Here is a 17665-nt window from a genome sequence, read left to right as displayed (position 1 = left end):
GTACTAAAAGCGTAGCGGCGATCTACCATTTTTTTTGTCTTCCTGACCGTCAGAACCAACAGCACAGTAGAAACATGAGCGCAATGCACGCAAACACGACGTCTCGGATGCACGCTTCCTGTCGCCAACGCGTATATCCATTTCGAATCATGTCGGGGTTTCGTTCTATCGCGTTGCTCCGAATGTGGCGGCTGGGAAAAAAAACATATTGGAAGATATATTCCGTTGTTATTTACGTGAACAGGATTTGTTAAACAATCATTTGACTAACAATAAACCGACAATAATAATTACCAGTTTGAGCTCTGAATGTTCGCTGCAGCATGCATATGTGCGAAAAACGTTTGTTTATTTCGACAAGCATTTTATAGTCTGGGATGTTTATATGATGCCATTCCAAAGTTTAGGTGCGCACATTGATTATGCATTGGCGATGATTACAGTCACTATGTGGTCTTTGGTGATATTGCAGTAAATGGAAGGATTTGAAGACATTATTTCCATATTAGGTTTAAAATTCCCGTAAAGCTGGGTAGATCACTTTTGCGTAGTGTTTTACGGTGTAAGATCTACCAAATCGAGCCCTAGCCTATTACATATCTCGACCTAGGGCAATAAATTGTGCTTATTCATCGTCTTAACTCCTTTATAGGTAATCGGTAATGTGATCAGCAAGCGTCCTGCGAAACGCGGGACGCCTATCTGGATTGCGTCACTGGCTTGAAAATGGATTTTCCAAAAGTGCATTTCGCATAGATTTTTGCCCAAAAAAAAAAATGGAAAAATATTTGTAAGGCTGTATGAATTGTAATAAATTTGTAAAACGAAGTTGAAAAATGCAGCGTCTGGTCACATTATTTATAGGTACCAATAGCAGTTTCTGAGGTATAACAAAAATAACTTGACCAGATGGTTGAAATTTACTCAAATTTACTTACTACAAACTGTATGCAGCGGAAACAACTTTTCTGGCAATAAGTTTAAAAAAACTCGGAGTCCTTGTTCTAGACTGAACTGACTGCTGAAAAACTCAAGTTAAATGTTGAAATGCGTACCGTCAAACAGGGTGATTTGCAACAGCATTATTCTCTCCATAACTCTAAAATAAAAGAATTTATCCATTCTACTAGTATATGATACTTTCAATGTGTCCTCATATTAGGGATTAGACTATAGTCAGATATACAACAATAATAAAAATATGAAAATGATATCAAAATGATGGGTGTTGCAAGTTACTCTTACAATGTTTTCAACTTAAACTAAACTTAACCTAATTTATACTAAGGGTACAAGGAGCTAATCGATGCAATAGAAGATTGCCCCTAGAACATTGTTGCCATTAAAAACGTTCATCGATTCATCTGCAGTCATCGCACCCACTTACCCCGTATTTTCATTTGCCCCGGGGTACCTTACTGAAAATGCCTCGGAATTTAAAAAATCGAAATCCGATATCCGCTAGAAAAAATCGATACGGTCAAATATCGAACATAAAAAAAAAACGATACAAAATATCGATTCCCGATATATCGTATCGGTATCGCCCATTCCTAGACCGCTTACGCAAGGCAATCAAACTCATCAAATGCTTTATCCAAGCAAGGATTTGGTACAGCAGAGTGCGATTGATTCGCATTCTATACCATCCCGCCCAGCCCGTTGCTGTGGGGCATGGCGTGCGATCCTCTCGTTTAATAAACAATGTGCACTCGCTTGACTGTGGATATACAACAGTAAAGCACATGTAGAGATTGGACAAATCTAGCACCCGAAAGATATTCAATTTGCAAAAAAAAAGAGCTAACCGCGGTGGAGATTGGTACTCGAATTCTGATCGCTTTTTCCAGGCCTGGTAGCCGGTCACTTTTTTTCGGGCTAGTCACTAAAAAATCTCTTTTTTCGACCTCAAGTCACTAAAGTCACTTTTCTCGCAAAAAGTCACTATTTTCAACTATTTTGAAACTATTGACCAAGATTTTTTTATAAAACTTTATGTATCCATCGGATGATGCTTTGTTCATGGCAGAAATGAAATTACGGATCTTGGAAAAATTATCGCTCGGAAACTTCGCGAGCCATTTAACTCACTGCTCTTATTGGCATTTCACCATTTCATTGAAGGTGTTTTATGTCACAATTTATAAATTGGTATACAGTCATGCAAGCAGAAGACCTGTCGATTTCAAGTTTTTTCAAAACTCAATCTTTATACAGTAGGGGAAGGTGGGAAGACAAATGATCGTTATGCGGCGAGTTATTTTTTTGATAGACAACCTTATTAACTCTATTATTTACTGTGTTTTGTTTCACCTAAAGTTGTTTTTAGTGGCCACGCAAAATTAGAAAAACTTCTCCCGATAATGACCAAATGCTATCATTTTTTCACAGCAAAAATCCATAAATATACTTAATGAAGAGATAAAAATGCCAACACTCCACCGCAATTTCAGGATTTTTGGATTTTGAGTTGTTGCATCAATTTGAGGAGACTTGATCCCTCATTAGTTATCCATATATAATATAATATAAAAATTTGTCTAAAAAATTCAAGAAAATATAATTTGTTCTCATTTTTTTTGTAATTGGACAGATGTAATGAAGGGTTAAAAAGTTTTTATTGAGTAGATATCATAGAAAGGAGATCAAGTCTCCCCAATTTTGAAGATTGCATGCGCTGTCGAATTTCATAGCAAAAATCGTTCATGAATACGCACAGCAAGTCGGAAAATCTGCGGAAGGAGGAAAAAATTTAAAAGTTTAGAGAGCATGGTCCTCATTACAAGCAGAAGATCGAGCGTTCAATCCCAAGCTCGTTGTACATGAATATTTTTTGTTTCGTTGTCTACCAAAACGACTAAACTGTTGTTCCTGTCGCACTAAAAATTACAAAAACTTCCGTGGCACCAGTGACAAATCGTATACCTAATTCTCTGCATCTTTCTAAAGTAGGTGTTCAGCTAATCACTAATTCAGAATTCCAAAATTCAGGCCTCTAGTGATAACCATATTTCGCTCACTTCCAGTGGCGTAAAACTTTGCTTGCAAGAGTACTCATAGTTTTGAGTAGTCCTGCTTTTGACTGATATTGAGTAAAATGTTCGTGGCGTTAAAAGAGAGGGCAATACAATTTTACTTAATCACTGAGTAGATAAAAGTTAGCGTGTACGATTTTTGTTTCTCTTCTGAGTTTGTTCTAAGAGAAAAGAGTGGTGAGTGAAAGATGTTTTTCGCCACTAATTATTCTCTTTCGACCCAAAAACGTCTTATTGAACTTGCAACTGGAATTGGAAGTCACTATTTGGTCACTTTTTCTGCAACTGAAAGTCACTATTTGGTCCCTTTTTTCGTCAGCTTTGGTCACTAAAGTCACTATTTTGAATGGCTTCGGTCGCTACCAGCCCTGCTTTTCCGCAAACGAGACCTTTAAGTGGTCTTGTTGTGTAGGGGTTATCACGCCTATCTAGAGAGTAGGAGGTTGAGGGTTCGAGTCCCTCCAAGACACGTGGATTCTTTTTCGCAAATTTCATATCAATTTGTCCATTTCGAAACATATGCTGTGCATATGCACAGCCAAGATATTTAACACAAAAAAAAGATTTTCGTACGGCCGAGTTGCCGAATAATATGCAATTAATAGCCATTGTTGATAAATTGCACCACTGCTGACAACGTTCATGATATGGTGTAGAAGCAGCGCCGTAGCTAGTGGTTGGCCAGGTTGGCCCCCGCCAAGAACACCAGACTTTAAGGGGGCGCCGAAATCAAGGATATCGCGATTAGATGATTTCCTCGGTAATCAACGATTCAGTAATCAACCGTTTGACTAGCATCCAGAGAACCCTTTCGGGTAATAACTGACGTCAGCTCAGAGGACACGTTTCCCCTAATTTAGGAGATTTGTGCCACCACCTTCACTATCTTTTTCATCATTTATTTGATAGATAAGAAAGTAAGAACTAAATGATAAGAACAGGAAATGCAAATGGCAAGGAGCATGGAACAGGCTTCTAGGGAGAGAACCCTAAATGGGGACTTTTCAACACGCTAAAGGCGAAACATAGAGTAGACTGTAAAAAACGTAACTGACCTATTTCAAAGTTGAACTTAATTCGTCCAAGCAAATCCACCAGTGCCACCAAACTACCGCCAGATGCGATGGCTATTCTGGCCATTAATCAACCCACTCCAGACTCTGGTTTTTCTTGATACGAAGGTCCAACCGTTATTCCGACCATCTACGATTTCACCACGGAGTTGAATTTTATTGAAAGTCCTGTAGTTCCTTGAAACCATCGACCTACCCGGATAAAATAGTGCGTAATGACGTATGAATTACAATTTCAATTGGTATGTCACAATAGATAGCTTTGTGCCACTGTGATTGTTGAGAAGAGTGTGGAATGCAAAAGAATAAACGTGTCTATATCAGGGTGTTGATGGTGATGGTGCACAGCACTGTTAAGAATATGTTTCTTGACTAAAATCTAGAGTCTACAGATTCGCAAGCCTCATTTTAAGAGGTTCGGAAACATTCTTTCAAGAGGCCGGAAAGCCTTCTTTAGGGCTTTTTTCTATAAACTATCTTTTTTCTTTACTTACTTACTTATGGATCCTGTACAAAGGGCCGACTTGAAAGATCTCCATCCTGACCGTTGTCCAGCTATCACTTTAACCTGTTGCCAGGTTAGATTTCGGTCGACTTCTTTTATATCTTTATTGAGGCTTCGCCGCCATGAGCCTCTGGGTCTGCTTCTGCTGCGATGTCCCGATGTGTTCCAGTCTAATGCTTGTTTACAGATTTCGTTTCCGCCCCTACGTAGAGTGTGGCCGACCCAGCCCCACTTCCGATCCCGAATTTCTGTTGCTATCGGCCTCTGGTGACAACGACGATGGAGCTCGTTGTTTGAGATCTAGTTGTGAGGCCACCAGGCCCGAATCATATACCGCAGGCATCTGTTAATGAACACCTGCAGCCGTTGAGTGTTCTCCACTAATACACACCATGTTTCGCTACCGTATAACAGCACAGATTCCACGTTAGCGTTGAAAATTCGTATTTTGGTGCGTTCACTTATCTGCCTGTTTTTCCAGATATTTCTTAAATTCGCAAAGGCAGCCCTTGCTTTCTTGATCCGTGCGCCTATGTCGATCTTGGTACCGCCGTCTGACGCCATTTGGCTACCAAGATATTGGAAGCTTTCAACATTATCCACTGGTTGCCCGGCTACTGTGAAACTGGAAGGAGTCACCGTGTTTACATCCAACGATTTGGTTTTGTTGACGTTGATGACTAAACCTGCCGAAGAGGAGCGCTCGGCAAGGTCGTTGAGCTTACTCTGCATATCAGAGCGCCGTTGCGCGAGGAATGCAACATCATCCGCCAATTTGAAGTCATTTAGGTGCTCCATGGTTATAGGCTGCCATAACAGCCCGTGGTTTGGTTCACGGTCAATCGCATCTACCAGAATCTCATCGATTACGATGAGGAATAGTAACGGTGATAGAATACATCCTTGCCTCACACCAACTACGACCCGGATAGGGTCGGACAGGACCCCATTGTGCAGCACTCTACACGAAAAGGCCTCGTACTGTGCTTCGTTGAGGCCGATGATTTTCTCAGGAACCCTCTTGCGTCTCAGGGCGCCCCACATATTCTCGTGATTAAGACGGTCGAAAACTGTTTCGTAGTCAGTTAATACCAAGTAAAGGGACTCTTGGAATTCGTTGACCTGCTCCAGAATGATGCGGAGCGTGACAATATGGTCTACACAGGATCTTCCGGCGCGGAATCCGGCTTGCTGCCGCCGGAGAGTCGCATCGATCTTCTCCTGAATCCGGGCTAGGATAATTTTGCACAGAACTTTGAGAACGTTACACAGCAACATAATGCCTCGCCAGTTATCGCATACAGTCAGGTCACCCATTTTGGGCACCTTCACTAAGATACCTTGCATCCAGTCGACCGGGAGAGTTGTGGTGTCCCAGATATTACAAAATAAACGATGCAGTAGTTGAGCGGATGTCATGGGGTCAGCTTTGAGCATCTCGGCTGATATGCGGTCGACCCCTGGGGCTTTATTCGATTTCATGCTTTGGATGGCTGTTTGAATCTCTAGCAATGATGGAGCTTCGATATTGACGCGTGTTATACGTCGGATCCTAGGCAGATCATGCCGAGGTGGTGATGGCCTGGCTGGCACTTGAAAAAGTTGTTCGAAGTGATTGAACCAGCGTCTCAGCTGGTCAGTTGGGTCGGTCAATAACTGATCATTCGCGTCTTTCACAGGCATCGTTGCATTCATCTTCGCCCCGCTTAAGCGTCGTGGATATCTCTCTCCTTCTTCGGCCAGAGAGTCTGCCCACGCTCGCTTGTCCCGTCGACATGAGCGTTTTACTTCCTTCTCAAGAGCCGCGTATCGTTGACGGGATAAGACTTTGGCTCCTCTGGTTGTCGATCGCTCTATCGCGGCTTTGGCTTCTCTTCGCTCCTGTATCTTCCTCCAGGTCTCATCGGTGATCCATTGTTTTCTCTGGGTGCGTAGTTCGCTCAGGTTGTTCTGGCTGGTGGCGATGAAGGCATTCTTGATGGCGGTCCATTGGCCTTCCACGCTGCCACCTTCCTGAATATCTGCAGCACGCGTCTCAAGTTCTTCAACGAAGGACCGTTTCACCGTGGCATCTTCCAGTCGGCGTGTGTTGAATCGTCGTCCTCCTGCCGACGAATCCGCGCAATGCGCAGGCGTATTTCGCCGATGAGGAGGTGATGATCAGACGCAATATCGGCACTACGTTTATTCCGTACATCAAGAAGGCTCCGTTTCCATTTTCGGCTGAACGGAACGGGAGACCCACGTGACCTTGTGAATTGGTCGATGAGAGAAGAGCGATCCCCCGATCACCATGTCGTTATTACTAGGGAATCCTACATTCAGAGATATGCGAAAGCGGCCATCTTGAGCCAATCGAGCATTAAGAACTGTCAAAATCTGAGCCAAATAAACATCGTTATTGTTGGAGATCGAAAGGTATTGCGATTTTGGTGAAATAGATTTTATGTAAAGTTTTATCGAATAAACAATTTGTTTTGCTTTCGTAAGTAACAGTAGTCTAGTTAATGCCTTATGTCTTGTTCATTCGTATTGCTCTTTAATTTTAGCGAAAATGCACTGCTAGAGGATAGATAAAATAATCAAAAAGTGTCTTCGAATGTAAAGTCATGTGCAAGCCTAAACATTTTTCACTGCGGCAAGTGCTGGCAGCGTTTGTTTACGAAAGTAACAGCGTTGCTAAATCGTCTGGAAAAGTATTCGCACATCTCATAATATAGGATCCCTAGTTATTACCACAAAATTCTGCGAACAGCTCTTTGTTTTCGCTCATTTCTCCGAGACCATGGCGTCCCATAATGCGCTCATGGTTCGAGTTGTCGGATCCGATCTTCGCATTGAAGGCGCCCAAACAGATCTTGATATCACCCTTCGGAATTCTATCTACGACGGCATTGAGTTGACTGTAGAAGTTATCTTTGTCGTGCAGATCGGCAGCATCGGTTGGTGCATAACATTGGATTATAGTAAGGTTTCGTACCCGTGTTCTAAATCTGGCAACGATTATCCTTTCACTTATAGGTTCCTACTTCATAAGCGCAGAGTGTGCCTGAGCGCTTAGTAGGAAGCCAACTCCGCGATGCCGGGGAGCGTGTTCACCTCGTAAACCAGACGGCGTTCTGTGTTCTCCAAAGTTTGGCCAACGGACTTCACTCAGTCCCAGGATCTCAAGCTTCATGCGGCGTGCCTCATTGGCAAGTTGTGCCGATTTACTCTGCTGGGCTAGGGTTAAAACGTTCCATGTTCATATTCGTGTCCGTTGTTTCGCGCTAAGAGTCGTCGCCGTAAAATCAGTCTGTATTCTTTTATTATCGGATTCTCGAACAAATTGATGTTTCGGGAACAGTAGGTTGTTGGCCCAAGGTTCCCTATCCACCGGGATGGGGCTGCCATCTTAGGTATAGCTTCCGGGGAATAGCATTTCATACTCAGCCACTGGATGCCAGAACAGACGCTGATGACACCGCACCTCCTTGGTGGACAGACGCTCGATCCACGCTCCATCACTGCTAGAGATTCAAACAGCCATCAAATTTGTTTAAAGTCCCACCCAACACCAGGACTAGGCTAGTGCGCTTTGAGCGGCACACGGTCGCTTTGATAGGGCCTGCTTGGGGACACATGCAGCTTTTTATAGAAGTTCAACAGAGCCCACTGTCGAACCCCACCACATCCTAGGCAGACGCCACAGGACGCACCCTTTCACTCTAGCTGATGTCAGAAGGACAACAGTGCCCAGGCTGCACTACCAGCTAAGTACGCAACCCTTAGCTGGCGGTCAATTGTCATCGGAAGACCCGTGGAAGCGTGAGTATTGGAACTTGTGAGGACCAGAGCTATGTTAGGCGCCCCTTCCCGGATGTCAACTCACCATTTCGCAGCCCGATTTTTGGAATATTCACGGGAAATTATGTCGTATTTCAATGGATTTTTTTTTTCAATTTACATAGGAAGCATTTTGGTATATCCAAGAAAAAGTCTTTGGGATTCCCAAAAGACATTCTTTGAAACATTTCCGCGAAAAACCCTTCAGAATTCCCACTGGAAATTTTTTGGGAAATCTCCAGGAATTTTTCCTTAATTTCGGAAATTCTTCGGAATTTTCGCGACGAATTCTTTAGACATATAAGCGAAATTCTTCGAAATGTCCATTTGAAATTCTTCGTAAATTTCACGGCAATTTATTTGGGAGTTCTAATGCAAATTTCTTGGAATTATTGATTGAAAATCTACGGAATTTCTAAAGTAATTGTTGAAAATTTCTACGAGAAATTATTTGCATTTCCCACTCTGAGTTTCCACAAAAGAAGATTAGATATTTTTGTAAGAAAGCTTTTGTAATTTTCATGAAAATTTATTCGAAATTTTTACGAAGAATTCACCAAAATTTCAACTGAAAATTCTCCAAAATTTCCACCGAAAATTATTTGCAAAATTCTTTGGAATGTGCATAGGAATTCTTTAAATTTTCTTCAGGAAATTGCTCCAAATTTTCAAGAACGTATCTAAAATTCCACGGGAAATATTTCGGAATGTCCGTTAAAACTTAAAATTACCTCAGCAAATAATTCAAAAATTTCACGAAAAATTATTCGGAATATTACCGGGGATACTTTTGGAAATTAGATGGAAATTTTCGGATGATTATTCAAAGGGATATTGTAAGGAATTTTCTAGAAAAGCATTGGAATTTTAACGGAGAGTTCTTTGGAGTATTATCGGGAAGCTTCAAAGGTTATCAATCGCGAAATTTTAAGAAATTTCCATGAAAAACTTATTGGAATGAAGACTTGACATTCTCGGAATTTCAATTCGGAATTTTCTGAAAATTCTGAAAATACTTCGGTTTTCTACAAAACTGTCCTAGCACTTGTCTAGGAGGAATCGAATTCTACAGGAATTAAATTAATTGGCTTTGAGATTTGGTTTCAGGAGCTGTGCACAGAGGATTAAATTCGATTTCATTTCAGCATTGATTTTAGTTTTGTTGGATTTTTTTTCAGTTTGTTTTTGTTATGTTCGAAATTTGAATTTTATTGCAATGTTTACATACTGAAATGGATTTCAATAGCTGAATTCTCGCGTAACATATGATTACGGCTTATGAACCAAAACCACGATTTTTCATTTTCTAGCGTAAACGATTGCTTTGTAAATGATTCTTTATCGTAGGTAAAACTCCGTACTCAATATCTCTTAAGAAACACATTTATTGCTATTTTGAGTGAACGTCTCATGAACCATTTGCACCATAGTGGTTTTTAAGTCCTTTGTTGGCGCCCTTAACTACCATGCGGAATGTTTGCTTTGGTTTTTAGGCCGTTCACTTTATATTGTTTATTTAGAAAAACTAGCTTCAAGTTATTTCAAAATGTATATTCTTACTAGGCTTTTGATATATCGCATAGCAGAACTACTCTGGCTAACAAATCTAAACAAATCCGATGGTGTTATAAGCTTTGAGCAAACGGCTTAAAAACCAGACGTGTTGCCGGTAATGCGAGTAAAAGGCGCGATTTGTGTTTTAGCTGAAATTTTGAAGATTTCGAATAGTTTTTCAATTAATCTTTATCTGCTGTTATAATATAACCATTTACGTATGGCATTGACATGGTTTTTGCAATGAAATGAGCTTCTACTTCAATAAATGAATTAAATTACTCATAGAAAACTTGAACCTCATTTTTCTCGGTTCAGCAATGTTGGTTTTACGGCCCTAATCATATGTTGCTCGAGATTTGCTTAAAATTTCCATATTTTTCCAATCATCTAAGATATTTTGTAAAATCTGGAAAAGTCTACGTAGACTTCTAGGGGGTGGGGGGTTTGAAAATATGAAATTTCGGTCTACGTGGTTTGTGGACAGCTCCCAAATCGCTCACGCCGTATGGCGCTTTCGGCCAACTGACATTTTCGGTTAATCCTTTTTCGACCTAATAAACGTTTTAACCAAGTAGAATCCTTCCTGTGTACTTCATTAGATTTCTATGGCAAAATTCGAAAGATTCTTCCGTTGATTTCTTGACAAATTATGACAAACGCCGTTAAAGCTCATGAGAATTTCTTTTAGCTATGTAGTGCTCTTTTCGCGATTGAAAATATTTTTGCAATATTTTTAAAACACATGCCTTTCGTGATCAAAATAAGCATATGCGGTATTTCGAAAAATTTCGTTTCAGGTGGTTCGAAACGAAATTCCGCGGAATTTCGCGGAATTTGAGCATGGCGAAATCTGATTTATTAATTTCGTTTCGTTTCGTAAAATTACAAAAATTTCGCTAGAAAAAACTAGCTTCTAACGAAATTTAACGGAATTCCGCGGAATTTCGAAACAAATTAACCTTAAACCATACTTTATATTATCAAAAATTTTGGCTGCGCCGCAGAACAAAATCGTTGTTTTCAAAACTTAAGGTTATACACTATACAGTCGCCTCTCCACATCTCGATATTGTAGGGACCATCGAGATAGGGAGAGATCCAGGAATGGAAGGAAAATTGAAATGGGTACTAGATCTAAAAAAGCTCGTTGCTATGAAAAATGACAACAAAACAAATGTCATTTTCTCTGATGTTTGTTATTGTCCACAGATGGTCTAGTAGCCTAAAAATTTGAACATATCGACACAAGGAGAGTGAATCCAGAACAAAATAATATGATCAGATCACATCGAGATAGAGAGATAACGAGATAGGGAGGTTATCGATATGTAGAATGCTTAAATATATGTAGACTGAAGGGACCGAGGAAACCATCGACATAGGGAGAGATACAGATATACAGAACATCGAGATATCTCGGTTACTTATTCAAAAGGACGTATGTGATTTTGCGAACAAAAATTCAAACGACCCACCGGGCTTTGCTGAACCCTCACCTCCATAGCTTTGGCTACTGCTTTCCGGGGCGTGTGGTGTGGTAATTACGGCGGCTCAGTAACCACCAGCACGGGACTCGCCGATCTATCGAGAGATGGGGGGGGTGGTAGTTCGTCCGTTCGGGATTCAATACTACTCCTTATACTGTACTGAACGATGGTGCACATTCCATACGGGGGCTTAATAAAATCACTGGACACGATTACTCCTACGATTTATACGGCCAACTCCAATCGAACTCTCTATTCTCGGCGGGAATTCTTCCTAAGAACTCTTATTTCTTTGCACCACGAAAACTTGCGTGCCTCCGTCCTTTCTTTTTCTCCAAATCCTCCTCCTTTCCTCTCCTCTTTTTTTCCTCTTTTTCTCCAGGCCTTCACATTTGCTCTCCTCTTCCTTTTTGCTCTCCTGTCTACCTCTTTTTCCAGGAATCGATGCTGCCAACCTTTACGACATCCGATTGTCAATTAGGTGATTAAAGGGATGTTAACAGAATTTTGAATTTACCGTTCAATTTTTTTGTCAAGTTTGTTTTATTAATTCAATTTAATAACATTATATTTAGTGTCTTGCTAACCTATACTGCCGTCATACGCATATTTGTCCCATGTTTGCTGGGATTTCCTATGTACATGGGACAGTTATGCGTATAACGGCAGTATACTAATTAAGTAATATTTACCACAATTTCTTCAAATAAATAGTATGAAATTGAATCTAACAAATCTAGCCAGTATTCGATATTGGATCGAACCATTGTTTCAAAGTTGTTGGTAACACAGTATACAATCGTTGATCACGCCAGCTAGTGTAGAAGAACGCGAAGTGATAAAACTAATGTCTGCATCAAAGAGCACAACATTATTTAGTGCGGAATCGATCATATTGTAGAAGCTTATTAAACGAAGCACATTGATCTTGCGGTGGATTGATTTAAAACACAGTTTTGGTCTTCTTGTTTTCAAAATATCTTCGTTTAAAATAGATATTTAGTCGCTTACCAAGGGGCTTCACATGAATTACCTTCTCTACTAACCAACGATTCCTTTCCCGTAGTGCTCACGGAGATGCAGAGCATTATTCGGTCTTTTATAACAATGAGTGTGAAACTAATTTTCCTCTCCTAATCCTAAATTGACTGTAAGGACGTGACCAGCATCGTTATTGGCCATGAATTGGAAACTCCGAAGCAAGTATACAATAAGCAGGCTTCGGAATTCTCACTCACATGAATAAAAACCTAGGATTAATCCCTTTGGCGGAGTGTGATTTTTCATGTTATCCTGTGAGGAAGTATTCTCACACAACATTTTTATCCGGATAGAATGACGGGTGATAGGTTCGTGAGCGCCGGATAATTTAATTGGGATCAACTAATTTTTTCCTTCTCGTCGCTTGTCCAGCTAAATTTCACAAGCATATTCACAAAAATTAAGGACCGTGACGGGATTCGAACCCAAAACAATATTGAAATGTTCAGAGTGCCCACTATAATCACGCCACCACATGAACTGAAAGAAGGAAGAAAAAATGCTGTATAAGGCATTTTATGAGACGTTTCGCGGTGGCCCGATTATTTACTTTGTTTTGTTTTGGTATGATTCTGCGTGAACATTTCCTTAGGTCCGATCACAAAATAATGTTTAAAACGTTTTACTTTCCATTCGTGTTTTCTTCAGCATTTCATGCTTAGAACTCAATGGTATGAATAATCTAACGACACGCTTCAAGAATCATACGAAAAACTTTGTTCTAAAGCCCTGGTAGACGAAAAGTAAAACAGGTAAAATTGATGATGGGACCCATCGACATGTTCAGCGCGAAATTAACAAACAAACGGGCTCCCACTAATTGTCAAAGTAGATAAACACGATCTGTCTCATAAAATGCCTTAGGGGCAAGCCAGAGTAAACGCGACGTGCGATGCGACGCGACGCGACAGTGCGATTTGACAGCCTGTTGATAATGATTGTTATTCTTTTACGTGAGTCGCGTCGCGTCGCATCGCTCGTCGCGTTTACTCTGGCTTGCCCCTTACTGGCTTATCGTGGCGCATCGTCAGATTCAATCAGTTTGGAGAGGTAAAGTAAGCAGCATTTATTTTTCGCGAAACATGGGAAGAGGAAAGATATTTTTCGCACCATCACTTGTGCCGGAGTTTATCGCACTGTAATTCATCCGGATAAAATAGATGGTGAAGCGATCTGTTGTTGCGTGAGTGAGTGAGAAATCCCACAATTTCTTTGTTTTTTTTTATACTTACTTGTATAAAACTGATGTAAAATTGATCATATTTGGGAGCACACGCTCCGCGATGAATTCTTCTGAAGCGGCACAAATTCTGGGGTATTGCATTATCGTCAATGGTATATGTATGCGGCGAAAATGCGGTCATTTATCGCAGACTGTCTATTCTGTTATTATAACTCTATTGGTCGCAAAACAGTTATTTGACCTTGAAAAAGTGAAATCAGAAATGCGGACATAATGTAAAACCAATTTGATAAAAATTCCGCGGAAGAAAAATTAAAATTTCGTTTCGTTTCGAACAATTTCGAATTAAATGATCCTTGATTTCGTATCGTTTCGAAGTCTCGAAAGTAAATCTATATTTCGTTTCGTTTCGATCCGAATCAACATTGACATTTTAAATTTCGTTTCGTTTCGTTTCGTTAGGAAAAAGTTTGTTATCTTAGATCAAAAACAACGATAAAAAAATCAAAATCGAATAATTCGCATCTCGCAATAGTCACAAAAACTTCGAATATGTTTATGTTTCAATTACACTAAGCCAGTGCGCTGGGTCATTGGACTTGAGTATAAACGAAGGGTGCCAGTCAACGACGACAACACATTTAATTATCTTAACGTTAATGAAGCACGAGTCCGAGAACACAGATTATCTAAGCCGTGCTACAGCGCTCAATATCCGTGTGGATGAAACCTTTGGTAATGACAGTATCAATTAGATGGAATATAAAATTGGATACACATAGAGCACCTTCTAACGAGCACCCAAAAAATCCGGTAGAATCAAAGGAATTCGATAGTGAATCATAACACATTTAAATGTTCTCCTGCATGCTTTAATACACGATCATGTAACGCGCATATTTACACCAATTTCCATCGAACACAGAACAAAATTATTCGGACGCAAACACAATTCTCACTTCTTTGGGTCGGCAATCCAAACAGAAGCCACTTATCCTGCAGTAAATACTATTTTTAACAATCACCATCCAACATATTACGTCCACTTTCGCTTGCTAGTTATATGAACATTTAACGACTTTCTCCGCATAACTGATGAAGGATCCGCCACCATCCACGGTGTCCATCGATCAAATCCCATTCGACACAGTTGCAACTGCCGAGTTGCAACCGAACGATCATCACCATCGATATGGTATTTGGTTCGACGGTGCTTCGGGACCAGAAATATTGGTCGGTCGCCAGCGTTCCCCTTCGGAATTGTGCGTCACTAATCCGATGCACTTAAGCGACACAGCTTGGGAAGTGCCACACTTGATGCAGAATAAGCTCTCACTTGTACAGTAGGGTGTTCTATGAGAACATCAACGATGGAAAAGATGTGATGCTGGATTCTAAAACAAAAATTACTTTACCTATAATTACCACGAGTATAAGTACTACTCATAGGGCCCCCTTAGCCGTGCTGTAAGATGCGCGGCTACAAAGCAAGGCCATGCTGAGGGTGGCTGGGTTCGATTCCCGGTTAGGTCTTCCTCGAACTCCCTGGGCATAAAATTATCATCGTGTTAGCTGCATGATAAACGAATGCAAAAATGGTAACTTGGTATAGAAACCTCGCAGTTAATAGCTGTGGAAGTGCTTAATGAACACTAAGCTGCGAGGCGGAAATGTTCCAGTGGGGAATGTAATGCCAACGAAGAAGAAGTATTGATGTTTTGTTTATGGATAATTTATACAGATCTTAACCCTTAAAGGCGCAAGGCGATTTTTTTAGAAATCGTCGAAAATATTTTTAACGTAAACAACAAATGAAATCATTAACATTAAACGTATTTTCGGTTTGTTGTTTTAAAACAACATTGCGCATTTAAGGGTTAACTTCTATAAGCTCGTCACTCCAGTTTTAAAATTTTGGATTTATGGATGATTTTGGAATACTTCAGCTTTATAGACAACACTAAATTAGGGAAATCGTATATCCTCAATGCAATCACATTTTTCCCAACATTGGTGTCTTCGAGGCACCCTATTGCACATGCTACTAATCGTTCTTCCCTTTCCCCCACTCACAGCGGCCACTCACTGATTATCATACAGCATCCATAAACTTGGACTAAACTGGCTCAATCGAATCAAAACTAATTCAAATTAATTAGTGGAAATAACTGAAATCGAATGTCGACGGCAGCGGCATAACCGGCCGTTTATTTTTATTCCCGTCTGCACTAGACCATATGGAATTCAGAAGCACTTGCTGGCTATGTTGTTCAGAATGGTGAATATCTTTATCAATATTAGATAGAACAGGTTTCCGGATCCCAGACGGAACATATTTCGCTGGACTGGTACACACTTGTTTCGCACTTTGCACTCCGAGGTGTTCTTGCTGTATTTGGTGTACTGCTTCGGATTGTTCTGATTGCCCATTTGATTCAGATGGTCCTTGCCAGATTCTGCGAATTAGCTAAATCAAGAAAAAAAATCTTTATTTCTCAACCCGGAAATGTCTACAGATGACACACATTTACCGTTTCTATCGCTCGCCACGCGATTCAAAGCGCGCCAAACCAGGATGTGTTTTACTTCACCTCTATCTGTTCGATTGTAATTTGCCAATGGAAGCCGTCGAACGTGGGCGTGTTTGGATGGTATTCACCAGTTCGGGTGTATTTCCATCAATAAATTGATCTGAGGTGAAGGAACGTCCGAAACCGACTGGCCACGAAAATCGAACTGTCCATTTCGCTGGCGGTTTTTCTCCAACATATGTACATAGCTGCCCACCTATCACCTTAACGAATGGATAGGCCGATTTGTACTTTCTGTAACTTCAATATGTACACAAATCGGTGTATCGGTTTTGGCACCGTGCGCGGTGTTTGGCGTAGTATTTGGCTATAATTCGGTGATACTTTGAATAAAATTAACGATCACGCGGAGCGGGATCAGATAGTTGCATTTTGGAATATGGGTTCTATGGCATTTAGTTGGAATTCGAGTGAAAACAAGGAGTTGAAAAGCTATGCTTACATTCAGCAATGTGTGGAAATGTAAAAAAAACCCAGATTAATCCACCTAGCAGTGATGATGCCTTTCTTATGAAACTAGTATTTTGGCCATTACTCTTGATCCCATAGTCCGATCTGGCCAATTTTCAATAGGAAACAATGGGAGAGTATTCTTCGTCGAATGCAACTTGTTGCGAGTAAATCGGTTACGGATAAGTGCCTGAAAAAAGAGTGACATTTTTTTTACTCAATTTTTCTATAAAAAAGTGGTATTTTGGCCATAGCTCCCGAGCCCATAGTCCGATATGACCAATTTTCAATAGGAAACAATGGTAGAGTATCCTGCGTAGAATGCAACTTGTTGCGAGAAAATCGGTTAAGGATAAGTGCCTGAAAAATGAGTGACATTTTTTTACTTATTTTTTCTATAAAAAAGTGGTATTTTGGCCATAACTTCCGAGCCCATGGTCCGATATGACCAATTTTCAATAGGAAACAATGGTTGAGTATCCTGCGTCGAATGCTACTTGTTGCCAGTAAATCGGATAAGGATAAGTACCTGAAACTAGGCCTTCTATAAAAAGTTTCCAAAAATTTCTCCAATATTTCTTCCCGGAATTTCACTAGACACTCCTGCAGGAGTTCCCCAAGTAGTTTCCTATAGGCTTAGCAATTACTCGAGAAAATTCTCGGAGAAAATTGTGGAAGAATATCTGAATTAATTCTCTAAAAAGAAGGAGAAACTTCTTCTTAAAAAACTTATAAAGGAATTTCCAGGGGAGCTTCTAAAGAAATCTCTGGAAAAACTTTTAGAGAGACTCTTGGAGGAACTCTGAGAGATATTTCTTTAGGATGCGCTGGTGGAATGTATGGAGGACCTGCGCGATTGACTCATGGAGGATCGTCTGTAGGAAAACCCAAAAGGATTCCTGGAAGAGCTACTGGAGC

At 40.5% G+C, this 17665-nt stretch overlaps 1 protein-coding gene and 1 long non-coding RNA gene across 3 annotated transcripts in view; one reads left to right on the top strand and one right to left on the bottom strand.

The window, feature by feature from the left end:
• Positions 1 to 17665, top strand: part of LOC134212247 (NADH dehydrogenase [ubiquinone] 1 beta subcomplex subunit 10) — a 43664-nt gene that overhangs the window by 3424 nt on the left and 22575 nt on the right. The gene's annotated exons all lie outside the window — the stretch shown is intronic.
• On the bottom strand, positions 3 to 16412 carry LOC134212248 (uncharacterized). 2 transcript variants are annotated; one of them, XR_009979228.1, is made up of 3 exons: positions 16232 to 16412; positions 14666 to 16173; positions 3 to 191 (listed from the first exon to the last, which is right to left on the bottom strand). It is a non-coding gene; the product is annotated as an uncharacterized LOC134212248 (long non-coding RNA). The 2 variants fall into 2 exon arrangements; XR_009979227.1 differs by having other exon boundaries at positions 16238 to 16412.

The sequence above is a fragment of the Armigeres subalbatus genome, chromosome 2 (assembly GCF_024139115.2).
Source record: "Armigeres subalbatus isolate Guangzhou_Male chromosome 2, GZ_Asu_2, whole genome shotgun sequence".
Classification (NCBI taxonomy): domain Eukaryota; kingdom Metazoa; phylum Arthropoda; class Insecta; order Diptera; family Culicidae; genus Armigeres; species Armigeres subalbatus.
Note: the sequence above shows the minus strand (reverse complement) of the source record. Positions and strands in the feature narration are given on the sequence as shown.